This window comes from Symphalangus syndactylus, chromosome 23 (genome assembly GCF_028878055.3).
Source record: "Symphalangus syndactylus isolate Jambi chromosome 23, NHGRI_mSymSyn1-v2.1_pri, whole genome shotgun sequence".
In the NCBI taxonomy this organism is placed as follows: Eukaryota; Metazoa; Chordata; class Mammalia; order Primates; family Hylobatidae; genus Symphalangus; species Symphalangus syndactylus.
Genome location: NC_072445.2, coordinates 47,177,392 through 47,188,024, shown reverse-complemented (window position 1 = coordinate 47,188,024; position 10,633 = coordinate 47,177,392). Strand labels below are relative to the sequence as shown.

The window sequence follows — 10,633 nt, the reverse complement described above, 5'->3', positions numbered from 1 at the left end:
TTCTGCTCTACATATTCCATGCAATTTGGTCAGCTGAAAGAGTATATATCCGTCTTGCTCCAACGCAAGCCACCATAAGCAAATTTGTGACTCAGTAAAAGGTAACATAATATGTTAAGTGATACATCAGACTGCCCACCCCCAAATCGTCCCAAAGGGAAGATCATAAAATTATAGTACCTTTACGTAAGTGTGAATCCTTAAATATCTCCAATCTAGAATAATTGTTTTGGTATATGGGAGAACATGTGAGCGTATTTTTAAGAAAGTAGGGAGGAGAGCAGGTTCTTTCTCAAGTATTTTGTTCCAGTGACTTATTTCTGCCATCCAATTTAACACATCTAAAACAGAAAATGAGAAAATTAAGAAATATGAGTAAAATAGAGTCTAAGAGAAACCACAAAATCTGGTGTCACTATCAAGCTGTCTTTTTCAAGCCTTTCTCACTTCACAAATCTGCATTTACTCCAGAGATGGAAGAAAATTGCTATGAGGACAAATCACTGGGGAATCTTACTCTGTTGGTTTAATAGCCCAAACCAGGGTCTAATGATTAGCAGTCTCATGCTTGGCCTGCTGCTTTCTTTATTCTTTCCTCTTTAAATATCCTGGTACAGTGATAGAGTTTTGTTTGATTTCTTCCTGCTGCTAATAGCTTCTTGGATAGCCGTGAAGCAGTATCAGAGGCACAATCACCTTGAAGGGATAATGTCTTTTCCTGAACCAAAGGAGGCTGTTTTGGGCAAGAGAAAGGAAGGAATGGGAAGAGGACACATCATTTCTCCTTACTATTGTTAATTACAGTAAATTTTCATTTTCGGAAAGAGACATATTTATTCTCAATAACTTCCTGAGCTTAAGATGAATTACAGCCCATAACCGTAAGATAGTTTTCAATTGTGGACGTTATTTTAAGAAGAGGTAGAAGACAGTCACTCATTCATTCATTCATCAAACATTCATTCAGCCCCTGCTCTGTTTCAAGGATTCTGCTAAAGGCTAACAATATGAAAATATAGAATACATAGACTCCCAAACAGCTCAGAGTTCAGAAGTGGTCATAGACAAGGATACAAATCATTTCAACATCATGCAATATTTTTACAGTGATGCTACATCCAATTTCATCAGAACCACAGTAAAGTAGAAGGGAATGTAAGTCTAGCTACAGACAGTAGGGACTTACATTATAAAAGTTAATTTGGGCTGGGTGTGGTGGCTCACACCTGTAATCCCAGCACTTTGGGAGGCTGAGGCAGGTGGATCACGAGGTCAGGAGTTCAAGACCAGCTTGACTAACATGGTGAAACCTCGTCTCTACTAAACACACAAAAGTATTAGCCAGGCATGGTGGCATGCGCCTGTAATCCCAGTGACTCGAGAGGCTGAGGAAGGAGAATCGCTTGAACCTGGGAGGTAGAGGTTATGGTGAGCCGAGATCGTGCCACTGCAATCCAGCCTGGGCAAAAGAGAAAGACTCAGTCTCAAAAAAAAAAAAAAAAAAAGTTACTTTGATTGAGCACATAAGCTGAAATTTGAAAATGGTGTGGGAGTTTGTCAGACAGAACAATGGGAAAATGTAGGCCAAGGGAAAAGTATGGAAATGAGTAGATGAGTAGACACAGAAAGGTAAAACGTGAAGGCTAAGAAATGAGGTAACAGCAGAGACAAGGGCCAGGACTTGGATTTTCTCCTGCAGATGATGGAAAGGCATTGAAGAATTTAAAGCAGGGAAATAAAGTCAGATTCAAGGTTGGAAAGTTTACAACAGAAGCAGACAAGGGTGTGGATGGGAGAGGATAAAGTGGAGGTGGGGAGACTGCTGCAATGATCCACATAGGTGGATGATGGCCATGACAATGGAGTTGGAGAGGAAGGTAGGGCATGACAGAACATTGGAACCGTTTGGGTATAGGCACAAAGGTTTTTCATTTGGGCAAACCTAAGAAGAAACACTTTACTATGAGGAAATCCATTCAATCATTTTCAGGAGCTGTGGTTCCACTATTCAACTAGTACTAATTTGAACAGTACAATACATCATGTATTTGACATAATGGTTTCATGATATATATTCCAAATAGTGAGAGAATTCCAGGGGCCATTTGAGTTGAGGTGAACGGAGAAAAGTGAGGTACAGCAAAGTAAGAGTAATTTATTTTCTTTCTTGTTGCTTCTGATGTTCCGTTGTGGAAAGTGTTTGTGAGTATGGAGTTGTAATCAGAAAACCTAGGTCAGGACCAGCACTTTGTACGAAATGGCTTTCTTCCTACACATACTTTATATAGTTTAGAATCAAGCGTATAAATCTCCTTCCTGAGAAAGAAATGATCATTAACTTTCAAACACTGCAAATCATAAATTACTCAAAATGTAACTAACAAGTGTTAACTGAGCACCTGTCATGTGCCAGTGCTCTTCTGGGCCCTGTGTATAGAGGGATAAAAGATACAGTAGGACTCGTATTAAAAATATAGAAGTCAAAAATTAGCCAGGCATGGCGTGTGCCTGTAATTCCAGCTACTCAGGGGGCTGAGGCAGGTGAATCGCTCAAACCCAGGAGGCAGAGGTTGTAGTGAGCTGAGATCGTGCCACTGCACTCCAGCCTGCGTGACAGAGCAAGACTCCATCTCAAAAAAAAAAAAAAAAAAAATATATATATATATATATATGTGTGTGTGTGTATGTGTGTGTGTGTATATGTGTATATATACATATGTGTGTATATGTGTATATATACATATGTGTGTATATATGCATATATACACATGGGGTATATATATGCATATATATATACACACATGGGGTATATATATATACACATGGGGTGTGTGTGTATGTGTGTGTGTATATATGTGTGTATATATATATATGTATAGAAAGACAGTTGAACTCAAAGTAAAATATAGCACTTACTAGATGGTAACAGAGCTTGTATCACATGAAGAATTTCCCCAGGAGCTGATACACTTGTTAAAATTGTCTACCAGCAGGACTGTGCTTCATCAAAGAGGCCTTGACTCATAGCCTACCTAGAGGCTACTTCTGTTTCTATTCTCAAGATAGTCATCATTCTTCCTAGAATTTAAAATAAACTTCATTTGTGTCTTTACTCTTCTCGTCTCAAATTCATCATTTTTCCTAGGACCCCATTTGTGTGTCTTTAACACGTGATTAGTGAGATTCACCTACCCGACAAGAATAAGTAACACCTAACAAAATTTATCACGGTCAGGCGTAGTGGCTCACACCTGTAATCCCAGCACTTTGGGAGGCCAAGGCGAGTGGATCACCTGAGGTCAGGAGTTTGAGACCAGCCCGGCCAACATGGTGAAACCCCTTCTCTTCTAAAAATAAAAAAAATAATTAGCTGGGTGTGGTGACGTGTCCCTGTAGTCGCAGCTACTCGGGAGGCTGAGGCAGGAGAATCATTTGAACCCAGGAGTCAGAGCTTGTAGTGAGCCAAGATCTCACCACTGCACTCCAGCCTGGGTAACAGAGTGAGACTCTGTCTCAAACAAAAAAAAAAAAAAAAAAAAAAAATTATCACGGACACATAAAATATCTGCGTATCTGATCACCTTAACTTGCAATGACATTACTGATACTATATATGAGAGGCAAAGTAATTTCTAGTCGGAACTTCAAAATGAAGATTTTGTTTTAGTTTTCCATTTTTCTCCTTCCACTTGTCTCTGTTCCCTGCAGGTGTGCCTACCTTTAGGCTCCTGCCAGCCCCTAACTGTGAAACTTCAGCTAGTTCTCCCTACAGGCAGGACTCTCCAGCATGCCCGACTATTCCATAACTCCAAGTTACTTGCCTCCCCACTCTTTATAGCCAACAACTCATTGAGTCCCATGATTCTCTCCCACTCTTCAATTCCTTCTTTCCAAGAATAGTACCGGAAATCTAGCAGCATTTAATCTCAGGCTCTGAGTCAGCCACTAGAGATGACATTCGTTTTGAAAAAAAACAGAAGGCGTTTTAAGGCCTGGGCAAATGGAATTGGTTTGAGCAGTGTGTGTATATGAATATGTGTACAGCAGGTCCTTGAATAACTTATTTCATTCAACATGGCTTTACTCAATGTTGCTTCATAATAATGTTGATAAGAAAAGAAATCAATTTTCCCACACAGGGCTCCTGTTTGTATATAGTTTGCATGTTCTCCCCATGGCTATGTCGGTTTCCTCCCACATCCCAAAGATGTGCCCAGCAGCTGAAATGGGTGTCTAAACGATTCGAGTCTGAGTGAGTATGGGCGCATATGTGAGTGCACCCTATAATGGGATGGATGACGTCCTATCCAAGATTGCTTCCTGCCCTAATGGGTAAGGCTCCAGCCACCCAAGGTGACCCTGAACTAGAATAAGCTCTTAGACTGGGCCCCGTAGCTCACGCCTGTAATGCCAACACTTTGGGAGGCCAAGGCAAGCAGATCACTTGAGGTCAGGAGTTCGAGACCACCCTGGCCGATATGGTGAAACACCGTCTCTACCAAAAATATAAAAGTTAGTGGGGAATGGTGGCTCATGCCCGTAGTCCCAGCTACTTGGGAGGGTGAGGCAGGAAAATCACTTGAATCTGGGAGATGCAGGTTGCAGTGAGTTGAGATCATGCCACTGCACTCCAGCCTGGGTGACAGAGCAAGACTCTGTCTCAAATAAAATAAAATAAAATAAAATAAAATAAAATAAAATAAAATAGAATAAGCAAGTAATTATCTTCCTTGTTGGTATTAATCTTTCTTAAATGTATGTGTCACTACCATTTATTTCAATATTTAATGGAAGTGTTTCAGTCATTGTTTATAAGTTTGATGTTTTTGTGACCAAAAATATGCCATAGGAACTTAAATCTTGCTTATATCAATTAGCCAATGGTAAAATGGGTTTTATTTCCCTTGAAGTCTCAGTCTCCAACAACCTATTGATGACATTCAGGACTTACTGTATGTATATGGATATGAATTTGTATATGAGCATGGATGTGTACACTATCCATATACGTATACAGGGTATATGCATGGTGGACTTGAATTCTACATCATGAGTCAGAAAGTAAGAAGTATTATAGCATGCCTTGTACAGATGATACAAACCTGAAAACATCTATATAATTCCGTCAGGGGCTATTCCAACAAAAAGAACCACCACAGAAGGATTAGTACAAAAGTGAAAACAACTTTGGTCAGGACCATGGATATTCTTTCAAACGGTGTTGGGATTATGGCTGGAAGAATACTTTAGATCCTCGGGGAACTTTCTCAGGTTAACACAGAAAAACTCTACAAAAGACCTCCTGGTGTATTGTCTTAACACTGAAATGGCGGCACACATGTCCCATGCCTGTGTTAGGTACCAGCATAAATCAATGTCAACTTTAAGAAAACAAAACTAAAGAAGCATCTTGCCTTCTCATCCCCAGCCTATTTTCTTAACAGAGACACCTGCACTGCTTCCTTAACTAGAATTGACCTCTGGGATCCAAGCTGCACAGAAAAAACAAAAATGATGTGGAGTGAAAGAAGAGAGAGAGAGACTCAACTGGATCCCTGAAGGATGGTGCAGGATTGGCAATAGTTTTTATACTGCACACCCAGAGCCCTGCACACATTTTCTCAGAGGTGCCTCTGTGTCATACACGTGTTCCAGGAGAAGGAGTAGGAGGGAGGGCTGAGTGGAGCCCCAGGCCCTTCACCCTCAACCAACCATCACAGCTCCACTCTTTCTGAGTAAATATGTGATCCCATTAAATTTCTATCTGCAGAAAGGATTCCCCAGACTAAAAACAGTGAACATACTGTTATAGGGTAGCAAGTTCTATATTTAGAGTCATGACAGCTGGGTTCTAGTATTGTCTCTGAGACTTCATCTTTCTGCACCTCCATTTCTCATTTGTATGTGCCTTCCACATAGAACTGTAGTAAAGATCAAGTGAGCCAATTTAAGGTATTTGCAAAACTGAAAAATATAATACCAGTTTCAATGCAGGATTTATGGCATTAAGCTGACTACAGTCACTTATTTACCTATTTCATTGTGGAGCTGAAGGCTAACTTTTATCTTGCTTCCTCCACAATGTCAGAGATGATGTGGACCATGAAGACCCCAAGGCCAAGATGTTATTCCTTTGCTTGGTAGTTTTGGAATGATTGTTAGGTTGTTGTTTATCCTATCTATTTGTTTTAGCAGCAGAAGTCTTTTTTTCTTTCTTTTTTCTTTTTTCTTTTGAAGTAAAACCTTATGTGGAATGCCATCACATTTTTTAAAATTAAAAAAGGGAATAAAGCAGCCTGAACCAGTTGAAATGGAACTCGAGCCTTGTGGCTTGAGCTGACAGCCCTGGCCAGTCACCCCTGAGGTTCCTCTGAGGAATTCTAGGGCACAGCTGGTCAGAGTTGAATTACTCACTTGCCTCATATTTGCTATGTTAATACCACCTCCCAATTCTCTGTTTTGATACTGAAGTTTTATCTTATCCCCTAAATAATTTTATTCAATACTTTCCTATTCTATTCTAAAGCAAGTGTGGGTTACTTCGAAATCTGTAGTGACATTTTAATTTTAATTAACAGTTAATTTGTCATTTTAATTAATTCATTTTAATTTTGCCCTTTGTAACAACTCGAGCTTCAGTTTGAGAAATCGCCTTTTCCCCTTGCAAGTAAAGTTGACAGGGATAAAAGTTAAGGTCCCTGACTCCCATAAACAAAAAGATGGCCAGGTAACTCAAGCTAAGCCAATCAGGTTTTTTCTCAAGTCTCCAAATTTAGAGCAAAGTTGCATGGGATGGGGGAAAAACAATAGTCATCAAATGCATTAACCTCGATGATGGAATCCAAAATACGTCGCTTGAGAGGTTCTTGAGTGAGGCCAGACCCAGACACCTTGAGCCAAATTGGCTCCCATCATGCCTGACTTATTTCCAAGCCTGTTTCTCCAGCATTCTTATCCATTCACAAAGCTACTTCTTATTCTTCTGCTTAAATTTTGTTTAAATAAACCAGATTTTTTTTGGCATGCAAAACAAAAACAAAACAAAATTTCTAGTTAAGTTCACATCCATAATTGCCCTCCAATTATACTAGACTATGTTTAAGTAGATAAATTCTAAAGGAATTCACCATGTACCTATAATACCTTGCCATGTTCTTGTTATATGCAGATGGTTGTACAGGGTATTTTAAATATATTTTTGAATTTAGTTGCCAAACAACAATGAACAGGTGTTATTTTTATCCATTTTATAGATGAACAAAATTCATATGTATTACATAACTTTCCTGGGCTTATATAGCTGGAGGGAAATCTCACAGTTCAAAGACACATTGTTTCATTCCTAAACCCTGGTTCTTTCAACTTATATATTCTACCACAAATTAAATTATTTGGCTAAAGGAATGCTTTGCTTAGTGTCTTCATTGTAATTTGGGGTTGTGATGGTACTATTATATAATAATAAAATACAAATATTTTAGTATTTGTTTTATTAAATATATACTAATATATTAATCAGAATATTAGAAAATAAATTATTTTTTGTGCTAGGTTGAGAAGAATTTATTCACATAAACAAGTACTGCAAATGTTACTGTCATCCATAGGATAAGCACATCCATGAGGTGTCATATTTTATATTTCTTCCATATATATTCTTAGCCCAAGTCCTATTTCAGCTAGGCATTTACTGACTAAGCTGATCAACACCATTCACCTCTCCTGGAGGTCAGGAAGCACCTTGGTGTTTTATTAGTAATTCTGCTGATATGGATGAGATCATGTTTGGTTGCAGCCTTCAGACAGGAGTATTTCATCAATTTCCTAGAGGTTCTGGCAAATATCTGGCAATTTAAGTCAAGTTTAATCTCAACTCTTGAACTTTTCTTTAAGGAAATGCAACACTATGGACAGAAAGAAATAGTCAAGAATGTTAAGAAATGCATCTTCTCTCTGACCTGTGAGAACTGCAATGACATGTATTAAAGTTTAATCAGAAATTTCTCTAACCTGCTATCTTACTTCCAAACTGCAAACCATGACAAATATCATTCACCTTCTAAACAGTAAGAAATCCACATTTTGTAAAAAATGCACCTGTATGTAACATATTTTAAAATAAAATATATTAAAATTGCCTCCATATCAATATAAACCATAATATTTGTGTGTCTGTGTGTATATACATACACGTAGTTTCAGGGATCGATCTCCTTTCATCAATTCATTTAAAATACTTCTCTGCTCTGTGAGTACAAAAAAAATCTTTCTTCACTCAACAATCTCTTCATTTTTTCCAATCAATATTTATTTGAAGTTTACCTACTATGTGCCAAGAATTGTGTTAGGTACTGGCAATGAGGAAGAAAGACACAGTCCCCCAACTCCAGGGTTTGTAGGATAGTGACAGAATAGGCAACGCATAAACAAACAAGTAAATACGATTTACAAATAATTGACAAATCCTATGAAGAAACAAAGTGTCAGGCAACACTGGAAAAGGAAGCTAGTCCAGCTAAGTCACTCATGAAAGGCCCTTTGAGAACAGGATGTTAATGCAGAGAACTGTATTGACATGAACTAGCAAAGGGTACAAAAAGGAATGTTCCAACAGAGACAGAAAAGAGCTCAGCATCTTCAAACATCCCATTAGTCAGTATGGCAAGAAGAGTGAGCAAAAGCAGAGAGTGGCATGAGATGAGTTAGGCAGGGGCCAGACCAGCCAGGACCTCCTGGGCCAAGAAAAGGTGCTTAGATTTTACTCGAAGTGCAAGGGAAGGCTAATTGTGAAAGTGAGAGGGTGTAATTTATATTTTTACATCCATTCTAGCTATTGGATGGAAAATAGATTGGAAAAGACACCAGGCTATTGCAATAGCCCTGACAAAAATGATGGGACGGAGTGGAAAACAGTAGAGACAGAAAAAAGTAGAAAGGATTTAGAGAGGGAGAAGGAGAAGACAGGCAGAGAGGCTTTTCATAAATAAAATAACTTTTGTGCAAAAGTATGCGAATAATTCATGCTCATCTGTGTGTTTAAGTACCAAACCAAAAAGATGAGGGGGTAAAACAATATTTCAAGTTCTATCAAATAGAAACATTCCCAAACATACACAGCAATACACATAATGATATTACATATACCTTTGTCCAGCTTCCTGTGTTCATTGTTGAAATCCCTCCAAATTAGCTGTATAAATTTCATTAGTTTTTACTTGGGTGTATGAAAATTTTAGGTATGGTTATATTGCATTTTATTCATTTCTTCCTGATAGGTGGATTTTTACTTTATTGGCAGGATTTTTTTCTGCAACTATAAACAATGCTCTTTTAAATATATTTATTATGTATTGGAGGTTTTATTTCTATGTTAGAGATTCCCAGGAGTGGAATTGATAGGTACGTTATTCCATATTTTTTCCATAAAGAGCTATAAAAATCCCATTTCTATCAGCAATATATGACAATAAATTCCTCTGTACATATCCACCAACAGTCACTATTATTTGTCATTCTTTCTGGCCTTCCACACATTCTTCAAATCTGGAAAGCTTTAAAGGACAGTCTCTGTCCAATAAACACATCCAAGCAAGACCTTTAATGAGAATTGACATTAAGACTAGATCATATTAAAAAATCTATTCTGACAAGGGCAGAAAGAGTATTATCTAAGTTAGAGAGGGAGGAATGGGAATAAAATCCAGTGAAACTAGTCTGGTTTTGGACATGTTAAGTTAAAATGTCACTTCCAAGTAGAGATTATGGGTAGGCAGTGCGATGTATGTCTAGAGATCAGAAAAAAATGTGGGCTAGACATGAGAACGTCAGCATATGGATGGGAGGGCATCTAAACCTACAGTGCTGGAGGATCTCAGAAGAGACAGATCTCCAGTCTGAATCTCAAGGAACTCCAAATGTAGAAGTCAGCCCAGGGAAGGAGAGCCTGGGAAGCAAACTGAGAAAGAGCTACCAGGATGGTGAGTGGTAAACCAGGTCACTGCAAATTAGGAAAGTTAATGGCTTCACATTCTCTTAAGAGATCTCATCAAATAAAGACAGAGGAGGCAAGAGCAGCTCCAGGTGAATGCTGAGGTAGAAAACAGCTTGAGCTATATGAAGGAAGGAATGGGGAAGGGCAAACCAAAGCACTAAGGGAAGGATACATGAAGCCATGTGCCCTGATCTCTTCATACTGTACCTTTGAAGCCCTGGAGGGAGGATGTCTCAGAATAAATTTAGAGGAAGGCCCAAGGTACAGGGACTCCATTCCTGCCCTGTAGGGCTTCTGAAGAAGGCTGCTGTGACAGTGACCCTGCACCATCTACACACAGGGTTAGCAGTGTTGTGACACCAAGAGAGTCTAATCAGCCTCCTGGGTCATCTTCAGTCCCAGTGTGTGGGGCAAAATGAGTTTAGAGCCTGAAAACCTGTCAGGGGGTCAGCGATGCTGAAAGGAAAGAAGGAAGAGTACACAGCCCCTATAAGATCAAAAGCCTGGACAAGGATTTTGATAAAAGATAAGGCAGAAACTTTAAGTAAACTGTCGTCTCAGTGAGAGTTGAAAAGAGGCAATGGGAAGGAAAATCAGAGGGTCATTTGGATCCTCACCTAGCCTGAAACAATCAGCTCTGCT

The 10,633-nt window shown here is 38.9% G+C and overlaps 1 long non-coding RNA gene across 1 annotated transcript in view; it reads right to left on the bottom strand.

The window, feature by feature from the left end:
- Positions 1-210: 210 nt before the first annotated feature.
- The window catches only part of LOC134735746 (uncharacterized), a 207,144-nt gene continuing 196,721 nt past the window's right edge, over positions 211-10,633 (bottom strand). Inside the window, exon 3 of the long non-coding RNA XR_010119169.1 lies at positions 211-341. This is a non-coding gene — a long non-coding RNA (uncharacterized lncRNA). The remainder of the gene's footprint in view (positions 342-10,633) is intronic.